Source organism: Macaca nemestrina, chromosome 2 (genome assembly GCF_043159975.1).
Source record: "Macaca nemestrina isolate mMacNem1 chromosome 2, mMacNem.hap1, whole genome shotgun sequence".
Taxonomy (NCBI): Eukaryota; Metazoa; Chordata; class Mammalia; order Primates; family Cercopithecidae; genus Macaca; species Macaca nemestrina.
Window position 1 is genome coordinate 124,750,020 of NC_092126.1, and position 24,334 is coordinate 124,774,353.

At 39.5% G+C, this 24,334-nt stretch overlaps 1 protein-coding gene across 30 annotated transcripts in view; it reads right to left on the reverse strand.

Annotated features, from left to right (window-relative positions):
* The window catches only part of LOC105483059 (fragile histidine triad diadenosine triphosphatase), a 1,492,666-nt gene that overhangs the window by 1,462,708 nt on the left and 5,624 nt on the right, over positions 1-24,334 (reverse strand). For 8 of the 30 annotated variants that reach the window (XM_071091992.1, XM_071091993.1, XM_071092004.1 and 5 more), the window contains exon 2: positions 4,626-4,744. The exons of the other annotated variants lie outside the window; for them this stretch is intronic. The gene's annotated coding sequence lies outside the window, so the exon portion shown is untranslated. The remainder of the gene's footprint in view (positions 1-4,625; positions 4,745-24,334) is intronic. 30 annotated transcript variants of the gene reach the window in all.

Below are 24,334 nucleotides of genomic sequence, written 5' to 3' on the forward strand. Positions count from 1 at the left end.
ATAATTTAAACCCTCCACATAGCAGCAAAGGCCCCAAAAACCTAACACTTCTCAGATATATTCCTAGAAGTTTTATTTCAATGTTTATGTATGCATTTATTATAGAATATTTTCAGAATTTCTGAAACTCAGATACATTTAGAGTCCAGGGAGGTGACCAGAATAATTCTTACTTTTGTTATTTACCTAGAGAGCTGATCAATATTGTCAAAATGTATGTGAAAGTCTTTCTATTTGACCATAAGTTCAGCAATAACACGGACCACATCTGTCTTGTCCTATATTAAATCTACATCTTCTAGAACACTGTCTGGCACATATATTCAATAAAATTTCTTTACTAAAGGAGTATTATAAGTTTTCATTATTACTACAAATGGAAATTGATTGCAAATTCTTAAACAAAGGTTAGTTTTGAGTTTTGTTCTTGGTTTTCACTCATTCTCTTAATTTATACTCCATGTTTTCACAAAACAATAAGTTATCTCTCTACTGAAGCCTACCCTTTTATGGCCTGAGACACACACACACAATACGACATGCCCTTGCCACATCTATTCAATGCTGTCATATTTGCCATGCATCAGAAAAATAAATTTACCAAGTAGCAGAAGCTCTGGAAAATCATTAGGTGACATCTGAGGAGCAGAATACCAATCAGCCAATAATTAGCATCTGAAAATTCATAGAGTCACAGACAAATCAAATTCCATGAAATCTCAGGGAGCACGACCCTGGATGGGTTAGTGCCCAGGCAATGGGGAAGCAGTGAATTGTACCACCCCTAGCCAGGACTGGAAGGTGCCATGGCTAGTCTAATCCCGGCGGGAGACATTCTGACAATGTGGCATTTGCACAGGGATGCCCTAACATGGCCCCAGTATGTTTTCTCAGAATGGGATGACATTTTAAGTCAAATAGCTCTGTTCCTAATAGCACAGGTCCTCCCCCAAACTCTAATAGCCTGAATTTGAGAAAAAGAGGTTCATCTTGGGGAGAAACTGAGGTTTTGCAGATGCGATATTAAAACAATCCTTTTATAAGGAAGGCAAAAGCAGATACTCAGTGTTTAACTTCATTCATTACCTTTCCATTGTTACACAGACCTCAGACAGCCTTTGACTTAAAAAATCATTCTCATTTAAGCAAAACCGTTTCTGGAGCATCTACACTGTATACTTTTCAATGAATGCTGAAACCAGCTGTGCTACCAAGAGGTATGAAGAGTGACCGTCAGTACCTCACCAAACCCCTGCTGACTGGAACACGCGAGTCAGTCCAAGGATGCAGGGCCACCACTGTTACTGCTGCCTCCAGCCTAACTAAGGTCACCTTTCCTGCAAGCCTGCCTCATTCTAAAGGAAGAAAACAGAGAGGCTGGAGAATACCAACTCCCCATTTGGTTTCTGCAGTTGCCAACTCTACTCACGTGTGACTTGGGGAAAGCACCCTTTAGAAGAGTGGGGTCCAACATCCAACCAGACTGACCCAGCCCTGGGGGTAAATGCTCCACCTCCGCCTCGTGGCCTGTGTGCACCTGATTTGAATCTGCTCCTGCCCTGAGCCAAGGGTGACTGTTCTGCCAGGCTCCCACTCCACTGCAGGGTCAGGCAGCAGCCTCTGCTCCTGGCTCCCGGCCCAGGGCTCGGATGGCCCGGCAACATCACTGCGGAGAGGGAGTCTGGTTGTGCCCTCCTCTGAACTCTCCATCTGGAAGACTCTCTGGCCTCCTTCCCTCTCATTTTTAATCTGACAGACACTGCGGACAGGGAAACTCAGAGCAGACCAAAGTTCATCTTCCCTTTCCTGCTTCTCGGCTGGCATAATCGCAGGGGCAGAACGAGGTTGGCATGGACCAGGATGCCAGGAATTAAATGAGGGTCCCTGACCACTGGAACATAATAGTCCTGCCTTCCAAAGTCTTAATTAGTCTTCCTGTGCCTGGCACACCTACCACCAGGGAGGTGGCCAGGTAAGGTGCCATGCTCACAGCAAGTATTCAACAAAATATTGGTTGAGAACAGCGGTCACAAATGCCTGCTGGCTCATGGCTTTGCAGCAACAGTCAGCTCTGAGGTCTGGGCACCAGCGGCAAGATTTCTGCTCCCTTTACTAATGCAGACAGTTCTAGCAGCATTATTCTGAGTGATATTCAGCCACCAGCTCAATTTGGATGCAAAATGATCTTAACAAACAGTGGCAGACTTGATAGACAGGCTGCTGAGCCTGGGGACCAAAACAAAGGACGAAAAGAAAAAGAAAGGAAGGGTTGATGGCAAGACAAGGAGAGGGAAATGAATACTGCAAAGAAAAATGAGGAGGATTACAGGACTAGATACCTCAGTCCAGCAACTCCGAAATGAGCTGTGAACATAACAACAGACTCAAGGGTGGTAACAATGAGGGGAATCAAGGCAAGGGAACAGGGCAGCATCTGTCACGAATTTTGATGCTCGGACAGACTTAGGGCTAGTAGTGGAATAGATTTGATAGTAAGTAATATTTGAGAGGTTTCAAAAGACAATGGGTCTTAATTCTGTCCTGTTTTGCACCTCTTGAACTACAGTGACATACCAAAATTTGCTATTTTTCTAGGAGGACATTGACAGATACAATGAAAATTCTGAATACATTTTTTCCTTCTGCATTCATTATCTCTGGCCCTTATCCACAGGCCTATTGCAGACTAAATTGGATTTTGGATCACTGGTACTGAGGCGCTGCAATTAATTAACAATAGAAACATAATATTTATATCCAGGCCTAACAACATCTGACATTTAAACTATTCTGCCAGTCGGGCAAATTCCATTCGACAAATTTTCATTTTAATGAACATGACAGACCACAGTTTACATGATAGGCCAAGAAGCAGAACACAGTTGATCTCTTGGCATGTGTTTTCAAGGACTGACCATGCTCCAGAAGAAACAATCTGAGAAACTGTCAGAATAACAGAAAGACCAGATCCCCAGTTCTACCCAGACAGACCAAATACATACCACCCTCATGTCGCCCAACACAGATCCTAGTATGAAACTGTCCTCATTTCATGTGCAAGCTCAAAGTTAAATACTTACTGCCCCTTATAATCCACTGGATAATTTTTCTATCTTTGGGTTGCTTACATTTTCTTTGGGGTACTGAAGTCCCTTAGCCCTTCCTAATTAAAAAGTGATAAACGTTTTTGCAAGGCATCCAATAATGTGCAAAGTACACAAGAGTTGGAACTGATGCAGCTTTTTCAGTTGGCACAAAACTGGCCTTCCACATTTTGCCAGATGGTGTATCTCAGTAAGTCCCCAATCCCTGACTCGAGTGAGGGGCATTGTCAATGTGATGCTGAATCAGAGACTGTCTTTAAATGCTATCTTATTTTGCATTATACTAACACGATGGGTCTAACATTTATTCTTGCTGAAACTTTCACAGCTAAAGAAGTTTCATTCTTCTGTGACTCATTATTCAAGCCAACAGAATATGATACAGATGAAGGGAAAAATTCTACCCTCCTTAAGAACCATATAAATTTGCTGGAAACCAATGTCAGAGAGCAGATCTCCCAGCCCAACTTCCTATTGCTCCTCTATGGGTTAGTGGTCCAAAGGACACTGGCTGAAACAGTGTGTATTTACCCAAGCCCATCTCTACTACCCCAAAAACGTGGCTGTAAAGGACAGAGATGAAGATGAAAAATGCAAAGAGAGCAAGGCAGATAGAAGCTTAATAGATCTGGGAAATAAATAAGGTCAGTGAAAAACAATATACTGTAGCTGGGATCCCTAAGAGCTGTATATTTCTAGTTCACATATTTACAACATTCCTTATTCTAGCTTTTATGTCAATCCAAAAGAACTAAAATAAAATTCCACTTTAAAAGTAATACTTCTTTGGAGTAGGGATTTGGTTCATGGGTTCCAATCTCAGCAACTGAAATGACTACCTACATGGTAATTTGTCTTCAAGCTGTGGCTCTGACTAGACCCAAAATGGTAATCATGCTTCATGTTACTATTTTATTTTATTTTATTTTATTTTATTTTATTTTATTGACATGGAGTCTCGTTCTTGTTGCCCAGGCTGGAATGCAATGACATGATCTCGGCTCACTCTGCCTCCCGGGTTCAAGCGATTCTCCTGCCTCAGCCTCCCGAGTAGCTGGGACTACGGGCACATGACACCACATCCGGCTAATTTTTGTATTTTTAATAGAGACCAGCTTTTACCATGTTGGCGAGGCTGGTCTTGTACTCCTGACCTCAGCTGATCCGCCCACCTTGGCCTCCCATAGTGCTGGGATTACAGGCATGAGCCACTGCATCCAGCCCATGTTACTTTTAGATATGGCCACGATACCAGAACATTAAGCACTGAAAGGATGACAGCATTTCCACCAGTGTAACCTAATTTAGAATCAATAAGGTGTCACTCAAATCGGCAGCATGTACATATATATACAGTGTGGATGGACACACACACACACATATATATGCACACACATTAATTATAATAATAGTCACATGTTTGAGGTATTTACACAAATCTTCTCTTATATAACACTATGAGATAAGTACTATTATGAACTCTGTTACACACTGAGGAAAGGGCAGTTACAGTTCACTGACCTCCTTAAGAGGTAAAGTCAAGGTCACAGGCACGTAAGCAGCAGAGTTGAAGTGCAAATCCAAGTCTGCCCTTCCTCCAGAGCCTGTGCTCTACACAACACTGTGGCATATGACAGCATCTGCAAGGGAAACAGCATGACGGAATTGATTCCTTCTGGCAATAGTCAAAATATCTTTTAAATATCAGGTATAAAACATTTTCAGACCACCAGATGCTTATTCAATTTTGAAAAATCAATTTTTATGTAGTTGCTATGAGTAGTTTCATGTTTGTTAATGCCTGGTTATATTCTTGAAAAAGTAGGGGCCTCAAACAGAAAAACATATATATCTTTTTGAAACTTGGGAAGAAAAATGAGACCCTAACTGGATTAAATTGAAAATGTTTGACAGAACACAAATGAATAGAATCTGTAACTTTAACATGCCTTTACAGGAGGCATGTTCTAAAACGGTCATACCAAATTCAGAACACAATAGACTTAACATGCTTATTGTTGTAAACAAAGGCATTTGGTTAAATGAAAGTTCCATCAAAGCTTAATAACCAAATTCAAGTGAACACAAAGTAAAGCGTTATATACTTTCTGCGGTTTCAGTAATAGCTAATCTAATAATGGTAAATGGAGGTTATTGTTGATTCCTTTGCCTCTGTTTCATAAATTAGATAAAGCAACGTGGCAGTTAGAGTACTTTAGAGTTTTACTGGACTAAGTGATTTTAAAGCTATCTCAAAATATAACAAAGTCAGGACTTGAATGACTGCTGAGTTGTAGCTTGTTTTCCATCACCATGTTAGTACTTTTCACCAGTGTTAAGTAAAATGCTTCCTGTTAACTAAAACAATTCTATAAATACAATTTCTATCTACAGGACCAAATCATTTAAGGTAAAGTGTCATTGATACAGTAGTATCTGATATTCTATTTCACTAGGGCCAAGCTTGTAAAATATTAACTATAAGAGCAGTAAAGTGTTATTTATTTCTTCTGATCCAAAACCCAGGAACAGTAGAATTTCTCTGCTTAATGATTTTTCATAGCACATTTCCAATTTTCTACTACAGTTTATTGATCTGGAATACTAAAACAGTTTTCTTCCCTGTCTAAAGAACACAAAAAGCCCTGTGCCCTAGTCCCATGGGAGATACCTCCAAAGACAACAGTCGTGGCATCTCATCAGGCACTGAGGGGAGGTAACGAGAAGCAAGGCATTTTCCTTATTGAAAGAAGGTGCTAGTCAAATCTCAGGACTTATGATAACGGGAAATACTTCCCAGGCCTTTGCATTTGGAGACGAGGCTACACACCTGCAGTTCTGAGAGCAGATGAGTTGCCCTTCACAAAGGCAGTCTATTTTCCTGCATTTCCCCTTCATGCCCTGATATGGTTACTTTCAATTACCCTGATAGCCCAGGAAGAAAAATATCCCTCTCTCCATATTTCATTCACATAATAAGAATCTGCAAGCTGTTCTGTATGACAGATGAGGACTGTGTGCTGAAGCAACTTGTTCCGCCTGTCAGCCTCCGAGAACCCACAGCAATGAGATACAATCGTGATGACATTACTCGAGAAGAAGTGGGTCAAATACATGGTCACTTTAAAACAGAATGTCAACCATTCTTTCTACTTCAGTAATCTGATGCAGTGGTACTCAAAACACAGACAGTGAGAGAGAGAAAAGGAAAGAGAAAAGAAGAGAAAAAAGTTCACCACTATTAGTTTAATGTCCATACATACACAAATGCAAAAGCAAATAATTGTTAAAATTGCTGTTCCCATATACCCTTACATGACTTTTTTCATCCTCCAGCCAATTAGTCAAGAAATGTTTAGTAAGCATGTGGTATGAGCCAGACACTGAAATGGGTAGAATGCTGAAAACAAGTAGAATGCTGAAAACAGACACAGCCCTTGCCCTCTTAGAGTATACAGTCTAGGATAAAGGACAAATATTAACAAGCAATTGAGATTAATATAATGAAGCCTGAAAAAAAAAAAGTAGAAGGTACTAAGAGAGCTTACAATATAAGAACTAACCAAGTCTTTCAGGTCAGTAAAGGTTTCTCTGAGGAAAAGACATTTAAGTTAAGGTCAGAAGTATTAGAGCAGCCAGATAAGAGGTGAGAGAGAAGAGTGACAAGCGGAGGACTTTTCTCCTGAAAATGTTTCCTTTCAAAGAAACCATTAAGGCAAAGGCCTCAGGACTCAGTAGAAAGTATAATGGAGTAAATGACGCCATCGAGTCCACCATTGGGAGTTATTACCTTTTCCTTATTTCAATCCCTAGTTTAGAAAATTAACTTTAAAAAAATTTTTTAAGCATTAGTATACCTCTGTCCTATCTTGCCACATAAGGGCAAAAGTTAATCATAATCACATTTTCTTGCTGATCTAAATATTAAGGTAGATTTTACTTTAAAAAATCTAATTTATCTTGACTATACTGGTTAAAACCCATGGGTTATTTTTAAAAATATGTTTTGACAGCAGTGAAACTTGCAGCACATACAATACCAAAAGCATAAATTTGTTCAGGGTATAAGTACATGAAAATTAATATAAGCAGTTGGTAAATGTGATTTATAAAAAAACAAAAGACTGTGCCAACTACATGCCACAATGGGTGGAAATAAGAGCTTCTTTTTCTCTAATATTTGGTCATGAAAATTCTGATTTGTTCTTGCAGAAAATTGTTTTTGGATCATTATTCATCTCTCTTACAGCATAGAACTTTTTTCCATGGGATCAACAAATTGGAATGGAGAGGAAAAACCGGATATATTCATGAGTATGTTTGCCCTTTCTACTAAACCCCTGAGTGTGATGTTCGGATTATTTTCTTTCCAAACTCAAAATCCATTCCCAGAATCCAAAATCAATAAAAATTGTACTAGCAAAACTGAGGGTTGAATTTGGCCTAAAAACTCAGTGACTGAGTAGGGCTACTAATACGGGGAGAGGTTTTTAAAAAATGTCTTTAGTTATTAATCACTAGCAATGACTTTAGCAGCTGCTCTAAAGTAAACACAATCTACAACTACTTTAAAGCAATATAGTGTACAAACCACAAGAATTAACATTCTACTGTGTGAAAGGTGGCAGAACATGCCATCCCAAAATATACCACATTGGCATAAGAATTATTTTTAAGCTAAAGGCACTTATAAAAAATAATTTAAAAAAAATAACAAAAAAAACAGTAGGTGCAAGAAGGGAATTCTGACCCTCTTCTTTTTCTTCATAAAAGCAAGAGCTAAAATCCCTGTATGGAAAATATTCTTCTTACACCAGAAGGAAAGTAACATTCTTATCATCAAGAGTGGAACACTGAGACCAAGAGAATTCTGTACAAACAAACATTATTAAACTAGCTCTTATTTTCCTCATAACTTCTCCACCCAGTTAAATATCCTGGCCCAAGCCCCTTTGCCTTGTCACATCTTCACAGGTTACTACCGATTATCCAATTCCATATAAAAGTGTTCAATTCTGGCCGGGCGCGGTGGCTCAAGCCTGTAATCCCAGCACTTTGGGAGGCCGAGACGGGCGGATCACAAGGTCAGGAGATCGAGACCATCCTGGCGAACCCGGTGAAACCCCGTCTCTACTAAAAGATACAAAAAAACTAGCCGGGCGAGGTGGCGGGCGCCTGTAGTCCCAGCTACTCGGGAGGCTGAGGCAGGAGAATGGCGTGAACCCGGGAGGCGGAGCTTGCAGTGAGCTGAGATCCGGCCACTGCACTCCAGCCTGGGTGACAGAGCGAGACCCCGTCTCAAAAAAAAAAAAAAAAAAAAAGTGTTCAATTCTAACTTCATCTTTGGGTCTTCATTTCCTTATGAGGGCTCCCATGTCACAAAAAAACTTATATTAAATAAATTTGTATGCTTTTCTCCTATTAATCTGCCTTATATCAATTTAATTTTTAAGCCCAGCCAAAAACCCTAAGAAGGTAAAGGTGAAATTTTGCTTCCCCTACATCTGTTACTTAGGTCTTATCTAGAGTTCAACCTGAAAGGCATATTTTAGGAGGAATATTGGCCAAATTGGAAAATACCTCCAAGAGGGCAACTAGAATGGTGAGAGGTTCTGAACTTCACATAAGCAACCCGGGGATATTCAGCCTGGAGAAAAGTAATGGGAGACAGCAAAACTACCTTCATATATTCGATGCCTCACTCATCAATAAAGCCATTCTGTTTTACTGAGCACTTCCTCTATACAAGGTATCATGCAAGGCAAAGGAGATACAGCACTGAGCGAGAAAGCCAGTCTTTTCTTATCATGCGGAAGGGAAAATGGATTTTCTCTGTGTCACTTCACAAGATATTGTATAGTAGAGCAGAGCACAGATTCTGGAATCAGAGCACTAGTGTAAAAACCTGTACTGGGTTGAATGCCACTCCCCAACCCTCCAATATGTCTGCATCAAATCCCTGGAGCCTGCAAGTATTACTTTATTAGGGAAAAAAAAAAAAAAAAAGTCTTTGCAAATGTAATTAAAAATCTTGAGATAAGATCATACTGGATTGTCTGGGTGAGCTCTAAATATAATGATCAGTGTCCTTACAAAAGAAAGGCAGATGGAGACAGACAGGAGAGAAGAAGACACCGAAGAGAAGGCCAAATGAAGCAAACAGTTATGTGGCTGCAAGCCAAGAATGCTTGGGGCCACCAGAAGCTGGAAGAGGCAAGGAAGGATTCTCCCCTAGAGCCTGTTGAGGGAGTATGGCCCTGCCAACACCTTGATTTTGGACTTCTGTACTCCAGCACTGTGAGGAAATAAATTTCTGTTGTTTTAAGCCACCAAATTTGTAGCAATTGGTTACAGTAGCTCTAGGAAACGAATATAACTCCCAATTACTTAGCTAGCTGTAGTACCTTACTAGCTGTGTTACCCAGTGCTAATAACTCTAGCCCTCTGAGAACCAGGCCCTCATTAGGAAACTGGAGGCAATAGAAATACTCATCTCACAGGTCAGAGATTAAGGAGGTATGTCAAGTGTGCAGCACAGGGCCTGGAACAAAGTAAGTTTTCAGTACATAATACTGTCACTATTAATGGGTTCAGATTTACTGGGAAGCATGTGTAGACCTTAGAACAATATATCAACAGGTGTAATGACAGCTAATTTATGCAGTAGGGATCTCTCTACTGTTAAATATACGTAAGTAGAGACCAGATACATCGTTTTCCAGAAATACTGGAGAAGGGATGTTTATATTGTTCAGGAGGCTGGAATAAACATCCACTAGCCTTCCTTCTAGATCAGTCCAGTAACCATTTCTCCTTGGTGCATGGGGTCAAGATCCTTAGGCAGTTTAACCCAGTAAGGGAAGTGAGGTATACACAGAGTTTGGTTGCCACCTTAAAAAGTCCCTTCCCCTTGCTTTTTTGTCTTTAGCTATAAAAAATAAGCAAATTCTGATTATGTCTTAGTATTTCCAACTTGACAATGCCAAGACACAATGAGAAAAACTTGGATCACTGAGGTAGTTTGGGTAGTTATTCCCCCAAATCTCATGTTAAATTGTAATTCCCAGTGTTAGAGGTGGAGCCTAGTGAGAGGTAATTGGATGACGGAGGTGAATTTTTCATGAATGGTTTAGCAGTACCCTCTTGGTGCTGTCCTCATAACAGTGAGTGAGTTCTTGTGAGATCTGGTTGTGCAAAAGTGTATGGCACCTCCCCTTACTATCCTCTTGCTCCTGCTCTTGCCATATATGACTGCTCCCATTTTGTCTTCTGCCAAGAGTAAAAGCTCCCTGAAGCCTCCCCAAAAACCGAGCAGATGCCAGCACCATCCTTGTACAGCCTGAAGATCTGTGAGCCAACTAAATGTCTATTCTTTATAAATTACTGAGTCTCCAGTATTTATTTATAGCAATGCAAGAATGGCCTAATACCATCACACACTTAAATTTTCTGATTCTCAGAAATGAAGCAATTAGACTAGAGTAAGGATTGCTAAGGACCAGTTGACAAACCAGGACCAAACCATAATATTGTTTTTAACCAATACCTAGCAAAATGAGAAAAATTTAAAAAAATAATTATTTAAATGTCTTTGCTTGGCAGAATTAAAAGTTGGCAATCCTACATCAGCTCCCGTTGTATCTCACTTCCTAATTCAAAAATTATGTTTACAGCCTCTGAAATCCAGCCTGGCCAACATGGCGAAACCCTGTCTCTACAAAAAAAAAAATACAAAAATTAGCCGGACACCATGGTGTACACCTGTAATCCCAGCTTCCTGGGAGGCTGAGGCACGAGAATCGCTTGAACCAGGGAGGTGAAGGTTGCAGTGAGCTGAGATCTTGCCACTGCACTTCAGCCTGAGGGACAGAGCAAGACCTTGTCTCAAAAGAAAAAAGAAAAAACGTATTCCATAAACATACAAGGGAGCCAGCACTCTATGAGATGAAATTCTTTAAAAGGTCTGTGGGTCATAATTCCCATATAAGCCCACCATCCCTTGGAGGAGGAGGGGTTGGCTCTCTACCTAAACTAAAAGATGAAACTCTCTCCCAATCAAAGCCAGGAGAGGACCAGGGAGGTCTTCAAGAGGAGAAACGTACCTTTGAAATTCTCTCCCTTCTTAGAAGATTCAGAATATTTCAGACACTACCAAGTATGCCCTGGGAGGCAGTCAAAATGTGTAGTAGGTCAGACCACAGGACTAGGAAATTAAGATACAGCTGCCTGCTCCTATTAGGCCTAGCAGCAGGACCAGAATATGAAGGTTCACTTGGGCCCAGTTTGGCTGAAAAGACACAGGCTTCAAATAAGACTAGACAGGAGAACAGGTAAATAAATAGAATATTCACATAATGGAACATTATATAGCAGTCAAACCAAATAAAGCAAGGTACAGAACAATGTGTATGGTACAATATTTTTATATAAGAAAGGAAGGAAAATAACCTACATAATATTTGCCTGTGTACTAATAAAAGTGGCTACCTTAAGGGAGATGGGTACAAAGATGAGCGTATGAGAAGAGGAGCAAGAACAAAATTTCACTTTATACATTTTTATATTGTTTTGTAAAAATAAAGAGCTAAAAGATTATAACTCTCATTGCTGGTGTTAGTGACACATTTGCAGAGGGCAATTCGGTGGTATACATCAAAGTCTTTAAAACTAGCATATCCCTAGACCCAGAAATTCAACTTTTGAAAGGAAGTTATCTAAGAAAATAAGAGATTTGTGTATACACATACATATTCACTGCAGAATTATTTATCATAGTTAAAAAAACCTGTTTTAATCTACATGTAAAATAATAGAGAATCAGTGAAGGAAATTATGGACCATCTAAACAATTCAGTAATATGCAATTGTCTGAAACTATACTGTAAAACATATACTGTAGAATACTCAGTGGCATAGAAAAGTATTCATAGTATATTTTTTAAATCATTCATTAATTTTTCAGTAAATTCTTTAGAGCATCTACCAGGTACTAGACACTGAGCTAAATGCTGATTAAAAAGGCCAGTTACAAAACAGTATATAAGTGGGCAATCCCATTTTTTGTGCATTTGTGCATTTCTAACTAGACTAGAAGGATAGACACCAATATGAGAGTAGTGATTACCTGAGTGGCAAGATTATGGGTGAAATATATTTTCTATAATGAAATATATTTTCTATTATCTCTGCAATATGAGAAAAAAGCACTACTTTTTTAATCAGGCTAACAACTCCCAGGATCAAGAATGTGTCTCATTCATCTCTCTGTTCTCTCACCTCCTCCTGACTCCCTGAATACAAACATGATGATTGCTTCAGCTGCAGCAATTCTGTGGCCATTATGGTTAGACCAAGAACTACAAGATACACTCTCTTCGACATCTCTGAGCTGCTGAACCAAAGCCAAAGCCAACCATTTCTAGACTTCGTTTTATGTGGAAGAAACAAACCTCTATTCTTTTTAAGCAGGTTACTTGCAGCTGAAAGCATTTGAAGCTGACATAGGAACCCATTAAATAAAACATGACACATTAAGGCCAGTATAGGTAACCCAACATGTTTCTTTGATCAACCAGCAGAAACTGAAGACTGATGTGGTTAATTGCCCCACTAGCTTCTGGCTCTATATTCTCTTCTCTGAAGCTCCTGGGAAGTAGAGCCCAGGAGAAGTTGTTAGTGAGGATTCTAGGTTCACAGGGGAGCACTGCTTGCAGCAAAGAAACACCAGGCAGCTACTCCTACAGCTTTACAATGTGGCCCAGCATTCCCACTCCTGGAAATGTCTCCTAAGAAAAAAATCATGAATGTGATTATGCATACATGCAAATACATCAGAAAAAACGGTGGGGAAAACCTATACGTTGACCACATGGGATAGATTAAAAAATAATGTCATGTTCTAACAGTGGAGTACTCTGTAGACATTAATGCCATGGGAAAATGCATACAATATATTGATGAGTGAAAACAAAACTATATGTAAAGTATTATCCAAATTTAGAAAAATGTGTCCATTCGCTGTTAGAAAACTAACAGAACAAATATATGCATGCAATAAAAACAATGGAAAAAAAGTATACACTGAAATATTGATAGTGCTATCACGAATGGGTGAAATGCAATGTTATTTTATTTTTTGAGCATTTCTATATTTTTTTAAATCCTCCAAATTTATTTTCTTATGCAGTTGGTATGAAAATTTCTTCTAAATAGCACCTTCTTACAGAATATTCTGGGCCCTCCGACCAAGATGTTCAACTCATCCACACCAACTTTGTCTAATACCTGCCTGCAGATCCAATGGACTTAAAAAGAAACAATTTATTTTTGTGTTTTAAAAACAGACATGACAACAGCTGCAAGCTAAGCTACAGAAAATGATAAAGAAAATTTTTTCCAAATAAATTTGCATTGTATAAATGCAGTACATTTTCTTTAATTTCATAAGGTTTTGATACTGCCACTTTGAGAAAAATATTGATGTTTCCTTAAATAAGTCTAATTTGTATTGAAATTCATCCCCTCACTTGAAATGGAATGATCTTGAAAACAATAAAAATGAATATTAATTTGCTATGTCATTGATAAAAAGCAAGTCCTTTTATATCCTTGTCCTTATCCATTAGACTTCATTTTACAGAAAAGGTAGCTATCAGGCAGGTCTGACCTTTTTGCCACCTAAGGACATTAGCTATTATAGCTCAAGCTCCCTAGCCGGATGGCCTGGGTCCATATCTTAGGCTCACCACTTGCCAACTGGGTGTCCTTGAGCCCTTGTTTAACCTCTCTGAGCTTCAGTTTTCTCACATGTAAAACAAGGATAATACAAGTATCGACTCCATAGAGTTGCTATGAGGATGAAATACGAAATCTACACAAAGATCTTAGTTCGGTGCCTGGCCATAGTAATCTAATTTTTTAAAAAAAAAAAAAAAAAGTAAGGTCTCTTTTAACTTGCTTTCAATTATTATGTGCAGATAGATCATGGACCTGAAATTTTAGATTTTAAAGAGGCCCAAGCATCCTGGTTTAAGAACCTATGTTGGAAAAATTAGCTCGGCGCGGTGGTACGCGCCTATAGTTCCAGCTACTTGGGAGGCTGAGACAGAAGAATCGCTTGAAACCAGGAGGCGGAGGTTGCAGTGAGCTGAGATTGCGCCACTGCACTCCAGCCTGGATGACAGAGCAAGACTCCATCTCAAAAAAAAAGAACCCATGTTGGATACAGATACTTGACTTTTAAATGCAGATTCAGTATCATTTACTTAGCTTTCCCTATGATAAATGAGATGTTTAGGGAAAATGTTGGGTTTTTTTAGACCACTGGAAATTGACTTCAGCATGTGTATTAGAGAACATAACTACCCCATTCACCTTGTCCTGTCCAGTGCTTTCACAAAAAGCAAGGTATTGTGACCAATAATAAAATCATAGCTAAAATAATCACTAACATGTCATTAGTGCTTAATATGTACCAGAAAGTGCCCTATGTGTTTTCATGTATTATCTCATTTAATCCTCACGACTAACCAATGAGGTAAGTTCTCTTACTATCCCCATTTTTAGATAAGAAAACTGTGGTATAAAGTGCCAAGAAAGTGCTAAGTCAAGATATAAACATAGTGTATAACAATATACTATATTTACTATATTTATATATTAAAACAATAATATAATAATATATTTTGAGATAATATATAGTATATTATATATTATATGTTATAATATATAATATACAATATAAATATAGAAATATAAATATATATTGTTATATAAATATAATATGTAGTAATAATAACACAGCATCATTATTCAATCCCTGTGACCTACCAAATGCAGCTCTAGATGCTTTCCCAGTGACGTCTCTTGTGTTGACAACAATCTTGCACTATTCTCATTTAATGGATGAGGAAACTGAGAACTTAAATGAGTTACCTAAGATGAGCTACAGCTCTGACTGGTTCCAAAGTCAGCCACTCCAGAATTACCCTTCTGCAGAGGGCAGGGAAAAGGGCTCATCAGGTCCCTGAAGCGCTCTACCCAGGTCACAGAATGTTGGAGAGGAATAGGACTTCAGAATGATCAGATCCAAGCCCTCACTTTACAGATGTGGAAAGGGAGGCCCAGAGAAAAGAGACGTGTGTAAGGCAGTGGGAGAGCCAGAACTAAAACCCGGGTCTCCCAAATGCCAGTTGACATGATGAAGCCATCTCATGTTGAGTCAGCTATCTCAGGTACTGTGAAAGCAGGAAGGAAAAGCCTGATAGATTCAGAGTGATGGCAGTAGACTGTCCTCCCTCCCTCTGCTCCCTCCTGACCCTGGGACTGCTGCATATACTTCCTGGCCCATTCAGAGCAGCAGCAACATGACCTGAGAAGAGAGGCTCTTCAGGAAAGAACCCACAATGAAGACAGGAAGCACCCATGCCCTTACATGATCTACCTAGGGCCCATTTCCAATAGAATCTTCCTGAAATAGAATTAGAGATCAATGGAGATGGAGGGTTGCCTCAGACACATGTGGGTCTCTTTTGTAGACATACAACACAACCTAAATCTTTGAGAACATGATCTGGCTCAACAAATTACCTGCATTTTTTTCTGATTAAATGTATATCCATCTTAGTTTGTATACTGGATAAAAATAAACCAACTCATACGGAAAGTTTTTTAAAAATAGAGTTTTGGGGTGTTTAATTAAAAATGCTTGCAGTATTATGTAATCCTTGAAATACAACAGTTGTTTACTCTGCTTTGATTTCTAAGCTTTCCTTTGATGACAAATATTAATATTTATCGTTTTTCTGATGTTGGACTAATGAGAATCTTAAGTGTTTATGAGAAGGCATTTAAATATTACAGTACTACAGATATGTTTGTTTTCTGATTTATATTCCTGTCTTTAACATCAAGCAGGATTTATTTTTTTGTGCTGAATCCTGGGTTGTTGTTCATCAACATTTTCAGTAAACTTTACATAGCCAGAACTGATGATTTCTACATTTATTTGATGGTCAAAGTGAATATGAAACTTCACTAAATAACATAGTCCTATGGGAAAGGTTTAGTTATGATTTATGAAGTAAAACCTGGCATGCATGTGTAACTGCTAGCAGGAATAGAGTAACATTCCAAGTTTAATGACACTCCTCTCAGGTCATACTTATTGAGTGCTGAGTATGTGTCAGGCACTGTGTAGAACATAATTGAAATCAATGATTTCACTTGATTCTCACAACAGCTCTAAGAGCTAGGTAGTATTATCATCTCCATTTTAGAGAAAAGTGAGGCTCAGAGAGGTTGAGTACTTCACTCAAGATGACACAGCAAATGAAAGGCAAAGCCAGAAGTGAGTCCTCAGGGTCAGATAATGGGCTCTTATTTATAGGTTCCTCTCTCAAGAGTCCCTCCTTGACTGCCCAGCATTTGAATAATCTTATTCTCTACAAAGTATAAACAACTCATTTGCAGGGAGCAACAATCTTCAGGACAATCCAGACTTTCAGATCTTGATGGCTATGATGAGTCACACTTCATTTTGTGTATCATAGGCCATGCATTGTTCTAGGCAATGGAGACAGAGCAATGAACAGCACCAACAATTGTCCCTGCCCTCATAGTGCTATCTTTCTAGAGAGGGAAGATAGATAACATTAACACAATAAACAAAGCATTATCCCCATTATGGGGAAGAAATGGGAGGCTATCCAAATTCAGAGAAATGGTAAAAGGGGATGAAGTCTGCAGTTTCTGTAGATTTCACTTGCCTATACTCCCCATGCAGCCAAGACTCAGCTAACCAGAGAAATGACTTACAATCAGTAATGGAAGATGGCCCAGAAGTAGTGTGGTACAGTGCAAAATCCAACACTGAATTCTCAGTTAGGGACCTGACATAAATCACTCACCCTGCATAAGGACCAGGTGCAGGGGAGATGGCCGTCAGCAAAACAGCCACTACCACTGCCCAAAGGAAAGAGAAGCATTGATTAAAAATCAAAGGTTAAATAAAAGCTGTAAAAAGTATAAGAAGGAAGCAAAAGACACAGGAGCTAACTTATAGGAAACTAAGAAAGGTCAACATTCTGCCAATTGCACTGTCTGTGACCCACACCACGTCATTTCTCCTCTTTACAGCCAGTTTTTCAAATATGCAAATAAAGGAGAGTGGACTAGCTGAATCCAACCAGCTTCTTTCAAGCTCTTTTTAAAAAATCTCTTGAAGCCATGATTCTAACATATAAAAATTATATATCTCCTCTTCTTTCCACCAATTAATAGATCCCAAACTGTTCCTCCTTCTTCAGTCCCTTTCATTGTGTTCATCTGCCTGACTACTGCTAGGGCTTTGTTCTTGATTTTTACTGCCATGTGGCAGAGAAGTCCAATCAGGCGGGATACGGACCTGATACCACATTAGGGGGCAGAAGTGGGTATCGCAGATGCTCTGATCAGAGCCTAGTGAAAAAAATGAGAAGGAATCGGGTTATACAAATGGAACCTAGGGTCTGGAAAGTGTTTTAACAGGTAATAAATTAGCCTGAGGACATAGTAGGCATTAGGGAAGCATCAGCCAGGATTGTAACTCATGTTCTGGCCAAAGGGAGGGGGAAAAAAGTCTAGAAGTAGGTGCTCAGTGAAGAAGCAGATGAGTGGAGAAGAGGTCTGGATCCAACCATGATACTGAGATCCAGGGACAGGAGCATTACCCATGGGAAAAAAATCCAAATTCCATACTTTGACTTCAAGGCCCTGTATGGCCTGGGCCCTATCTATACAGCCAATTCATCTGATGTCAGTCTCCCTTGCCCTCTCTATGGTTCAGCCACAGGGGCCTCCTTTTCTCCCTTTGATGGTGTTAAGCTCTTTCCCACCTTAAGGCCTTGGTATAGGCTATTCCTTCTGCCTGGAACCCCATTCTATTAATACCAGCTCTTCATATGGCCAGCTCCCTCTCATCCTTTACTTAGGTCTCTGCTCAATTCTCAGCTCTTCCTCTCTGGCCATTTTATCTCAATAGGTTACTCGTCCCTCTTACTATCACAGTATCTTATACTCTTCCTTCTCGTACTTGACATCTTATTGTTACAGGTGTTTGCCTATGTGTTATCTGCCCCCTTCACTAGACTCCATGAGGGCAGTGCTGATATTTTATATAGATCATCCCATTTAATTCATAACAATCTATGAAGTGGGTACCATTATGTCCATTTTACAAGGAGAAATAAAACTGCAAACAAAAACAACTTGCCATATATATATGTGTGTGTATGTGTGTACATATATATATGTGTGTGTGTGTGTGTGTGTGTGTGTGCATATATAAAAATTCTAAACAATACTACTCATTACGTTAAAACAGAATGGTAACTTAGTAGAAGCCACAAAAATCTAAAATCTTTTTATTCCAAGTGTGGCCCATGGACCAGCAGCATATACATCACCTGGCACCTTGTTGGAAATGCAAACACTTCTGGCCTCACCAGGACCCTTGCATAGAGTTCCAGCAGTCCTTGACCCATAGGAGTTGGACCCAGCTGTTCCATCTGCACCACGAAGCCAAACACAGCTAACTCCTCTAGGCCAGGGAAACCTTGGCCTGTTGCCTTGTGGAAGTTCAAGAGGCTAGAGAAAGCCTTAGCTTAGAGGAAGCTTCATCCCCTGCTCAGAGGAGCCAAGAGAGGGCCTCAGCTGTAGATTTTTCTGAAGCTTCCTGGCCTTGTTTTTATCCACTAAGCTGGCAGAACCCAGCAACTGGGTTTTCAAACTACAGTGGCCACCTGTTGTTTTTGTATCCCTAGTGTCACATCCCTCTTCTGAAGGTATCAGCACCTCTCGTTAATCAGGGCCTTTCTGTGTGTACAGGCTTGCAAGCTTCGCACAGCACAACTCCAGTGGGCACTAGTCACATATACTCTGGTATGAATGGTGGCCTCTGATGCTGAGAGTGTGGCAGGCCTGCCCTACTTCCTCTGGGTGAATCTCTCCTCTCCTGGGGTGGGCATTTGTGCCACACCTGGCCACTCACAGTACCCCCTCCCACTGGCTATAGAAACAATTCCAAGTGGTAGGCATATGGCCCAAGCTATAACTCCCTCAATCTGCTGTGAATTTTGAGGTATTATGAGCACAGATATATTTCAGCCCATACAACTGAGTCTCTCTAAACTTGATGGAAAAAATCTGGGATCTTTAAGGTAACATGTTATATCTGATTATTAAGATGGAAATTTAAGGTACCTTGCCTTCGAATGGAAATTTATGCATCCAATTACAGTGCCCCCTTCTTGACATAATTTTAACCCATTGGGAGTGCTTTCTAACCAGTGGTTCTTGGCCCTGGCTACAAGTTAGAATCACTAGAGCAGGTCTCGTCCAGATCACTTAAATTGGGAAAGGCTGGTGGCACAGGCCTTGGTACCTCAATTTCAGCTGCACTAGAGTCTGACTACTCATCTATCTAAGGTGTCCCAAAGTGGCATCTGGTATGCTACATAGTCTATGCTTCCAGGCAGGCTAACAAAGTGGTAGACTACATCCAGTGAAAATTAGACCTGCCACTTTCTGATGATGTAGTAACTGACAGGCAGAGACTAATTTTATTTACACAAGTGGCTGTAAAACAAAAACTATTCCCCTCTCTTTCCACCCCACTATTTTTTGTTATTCTACCTCTCCCACACTCTCTGCATTTGTTTTACCTCCCTCTTGCCTCTCCTGCTCTCCCTTGGATTTCTTGCCAGGATCATTCCTAGAAGAGATTGAACTGGAATCACTATTCTAAGCAAGTTCCAACCCTTCCCTCCACCTATCCTCAGGGCTCCAAACGTATAGGTAAACTCGCGCTTCTGGGCACAGCTTAAACATCTACTGACACAACCAAGCAGGTACCGCCCTTCAGTTAATGTGGAGTCCAAAGGCAGCAGTGAGTTTTGTGTTTTGCTTTGTTTTTTTAAAACTAAGACGTGGGAAGAAGACTTCTCAGAAAATAAAAATTTTGTTCTTACCACGTTCCACAGATTCAGTGATTAAATAATTATAGACTGTATGCCCCTCCAGCCTGGTCTAACTAAAATATGCATGCATTAAACCTTGCAAGGGAGTACTGACACTTCAACATTATCTATGATGGTTTCTAACTCCAGTAGCTATGAGTCTGAGAAACAGCAAAATATACTGAATTTTAATAGAATTCTGATTGTTAATAAAAAGAAGTAAATCCATAATAAAGAACACTAATAAACACATAAAAAAGACTCAGAAAGGGTCTTTAAGTTCCAGAATCCTGTCAATGAGTATCTTTTGTGAACTTCTTAACCAGTTTCTCAATTTTCTCTTCTATTCCCACTTATTCATCATCAAAAGAAAACACTGGCACACATACAAAATACCCCTAAAATATGTAGTTTTTAACTGCATTTAACACTCTGGCAAAAACACTGTTCTTCCCACCCTTTCTCTTTTTCTCTTTATGGAGTCAACAGACTAGACAAGTAAGGCTACTACATTGTGTAATAACCTCCTGGTGGGCACAAAGGTTCAGGAAATGCTAAAAAAAAATGAAATTATGGTGCTGGGTAATATATGTTCAAGCCAAGAATGTTCCTGGACCCTTGATATAAGGGTTTAAATATAAATATAAATACTCAAATATAACTGTATGCATTTTCTATGAGAGGGAAAAACAACTTTCCAAAGGAAAGGGTCTGAAAGGGGACCAGAATATGCTACCCCAAAATATGCCAGTTTGGCATAAGGGTTATTTGAGTTGAAGGCAATTAAGAACAGCAGATTCAGAAAAAACAACAAAAAAAAGAAAAAGAAAAAGAAACACCTCTGCCCTCCTCCATCTATCTAAAAGCAGGGCATAGATTTTCCTTTGTAAAGGTAACATATTTTCTATAAATAAAGGTGTTCCCCTTTCCCTACCAGAGAGAAGAATTCTTACCTGCATAAACGAACCTTACTAAACAACCTTCATTTACCATACATTTCCTAGTCATTTTTTCACAGTTTGTCCCCCTACCCCAGAAGCCCAAATCCCCTTATCCTTTTGTAACCACCCAACAGGTTCATTTTGCCTGCTGCCCAGATAGAGTCGGTTTATCAAGACGGAGGAATTGCAACAGAGAAAGAATTTAATTCACGCAGAGCCGGCTGAACAGGAGACCAGAGTTTTATTACTACTGAGATCAGTCTCCCTGGAACATTTCAGAGACTGGGATTTATTAAGGATAATTTGGTGGATAGGGGGGCCAGGTAGTGGGGAGTGCTGATTGGTCGAATTGGAGATGCAATCACAGGGAGTCAAAGCTGTCCTCCTGTGCTGAGTCAGTTCCTGCATGGGGGCACAAGACCAGATGAGCCAGTTTATCAATCCGGGTCGTGCCATCTGATCCATCAAGTGCAAGGTTGGAAAAATATCTCCAGCACCAACCTTAGGTTTTGATATTATCCCCAGGAGCAACTGGGGAGGTTTAGAATCTTGTGACCTCTAGTTGCATGAGTCCTAAAGCATAATTTCTAAACTTGTGGCTAATTTGTTAGTCCTAGGGGGTTTGGGAAAGTGTTGTTAACATCTTTGTTCCAAAGTTAAACTATAAACTAAGATCCTCCCAAAGTTAGTTTGGTCTATGTGCAAGAATGAACGAGGACAGCTTGGAGGTTAGACGCAAGTTAGATGCAGTTAGGTCAGATCTCTTTCACCATCATAATTTTTGCAAAGGAGGCTTCACTTTCTCTAGTTTCTTCTCCACATAATATATAAGCCCCCAGACCTAACCACCTCTTATAGGGTCTTCACTTCTTTTTTATGAAGACCTCTGTATGCATATGTAATAAATGATTTCTGCTGTTAATCTGTCTTTTGTCAGTTTACTTTTCAGTGCCCCAGGAGCAGAATCTAAGAAAGCAGAGAAAGAATTGTTTTTCTTTTTTCCTCCCTCACAATCACTACATTTATGGAGCATCAAGAAAATTAAAGGTATGTAATCAAATTAGCTTAATTATTCTTCTGCCTTGACATGGAGTTGGGGGAGGATGGGGATAGGAAGAAAACTTTATAATAGGCAGCCTTTCTAGAAGTGGTTCATTTCAATGGTTCATTTCAAGCTACTCAATTAGAATGTAAGAATATCACCAGTAAAAGTGACTGGTATTTTATCTGAACAATTGTTTAAACTTTTTCAATACCACCACCACAGATCATGAAAGCATGTCACTGAGTTTCTTTGGAACACAGTTTTAATGGAATTATAGCCCCCCACAACACCCCCAGCTATGAGGAATGAGGCAAACTAAGTACAGGACGAGAAATGCAACCTGAAATTTGATATAAGGAAAACCCTTAGATAAGCACAGCAAGAGATACAAGGAGGGTGGGGGAGAAGAGTGTCCCTGGCAGTTAATCTCAAAGATAACTAGTGCACAATTTATAGTAAGTTCATCAAATTCCATGACAGCTTTGTGATGGTGCTTTTCTTTCACCCCCAAAGCCTTCAGAATGCTACTTTCTAGATATTTCATTCCCCACTCAGATCTTTTACCTACTGGATTATACCCGATTCATTCCACGATGCTGTGTTATTAGAATCAGTGGTTTTCAATCTTAAATGCACTTTAGAATCAGCTGGGAAATGTAAATAATAAGCAAACAAAAGAAAACATACAAACAAAAAAAACACCTGCTTCCCTCCCCACTCTTATTTCAGTTATCTGGATCCGGTGATTCTAACTTACCGCCAGGTCTGAGAGCCACTAGTTGGAAAGCGATCCAAACAAATTAAAATTACATAATGAAGGAATAAACTTACATTAGGAGGCCAGGTACCTCGAATTCCCATCTTAATAATCAGATATAATGTGTTAATATAAGGATCCCAGGTTTTGTCCATCAAATTTAGAAAGACTGAATTTCATGGGCTGAAATATATCTATTTGCCCATGCTGGGGTTCAGGACATACTACCCCCAAATATTGTAAGCTGAAGGAATTTGAGAAGACAGCAGAAGCCAGAGGGTCAGAGGTCACTCTCTGACCTTCCTTCTGCCCTTCTCCTCTGAAGCAGGTCATAAAACCCAGGAAGAATTATCTGGCCTTCTCCTGAAGCAGGTCTAAGACCCTCCTGTGAAAGGTTTCTCACGTCCCATACCTGGAGTAAAAGAACATCCTTATCTCCGAAGACAAAGGGTTACAGAGAATCTGAACAAACAGGCCTTGCTACATTTCCTCCCATTATTAGCTCATACTTCCTTATTCAATCATACTTCTACACAACTATCTACTTCTTCATCAAATCTAGCATAAAAAATACAGAGGTTTACCAGTTTTGGGAGTCTTCATTTCATTATGAAGAATCCCATGTCACATAAAACTTACGTTAAATAAATCTGTGTGCTTTTCTCTCGTTAATCTGTCTTTTGTTACAGGGGACTCAACCAAGAACCTGAGGGTGAGGAAAAGATACTTCTCCTCCCCTGACCCCATAATACTCCAACTTTTACAGAGGACTGAAGAAATTCCAAACATCATATGATAGAGGTAAGTAAAAACAGTAGAATTAAAGGTGGTCTAGTCCTCTTGGTATTCAAAATATGATAAACAAGGAAACATAGAGCAGGATGCATCAACTTGTGTTTTTAATTGATAATGATAAAAATAAAATCATTAGCTACCATTTATGGAATACCAGTTACCGTGGTAAGCACTTTCAATGGGTTACCTCATTGAAAACTAAAAACATCCCTCTGCAATAGAAATTATCACCCCCATTTCACAGATGAGGAAATTGAGGCTCAGAGAGATTTGGACACTTTCCCCAGAGTCACACACATAGAAAGTGGCAGAACCAAGATTAAATTCCAGGTCTTTTGCTCCCAACCAGTCCATTCTCTTAACTACATCCTCTGTCACCTAGACCACTGAAGAGTCTCGTAAGTACTTGCTACTCAAAGGATGATCCACGGACCAGCAGCATCAATCTGTTAGAAATACTGAATCTCTGATCCTTTCCAGGTCTTTAATTAAAACAGACTCTGCATTTTAAGATCAGCAGGAGACTTGTATGCACATTAAAATTAAAGAAGCACAAGCATACATACTTTTCCCACATCAACTATTACCTCAGATAAATTCATTATCCATAATGCATCCATACTTTTTAAAAACTGATTTGTTTTGAAATATGTATCTACTGTGGAATGGCTACATCAAGCTAATTAATATGCATTACC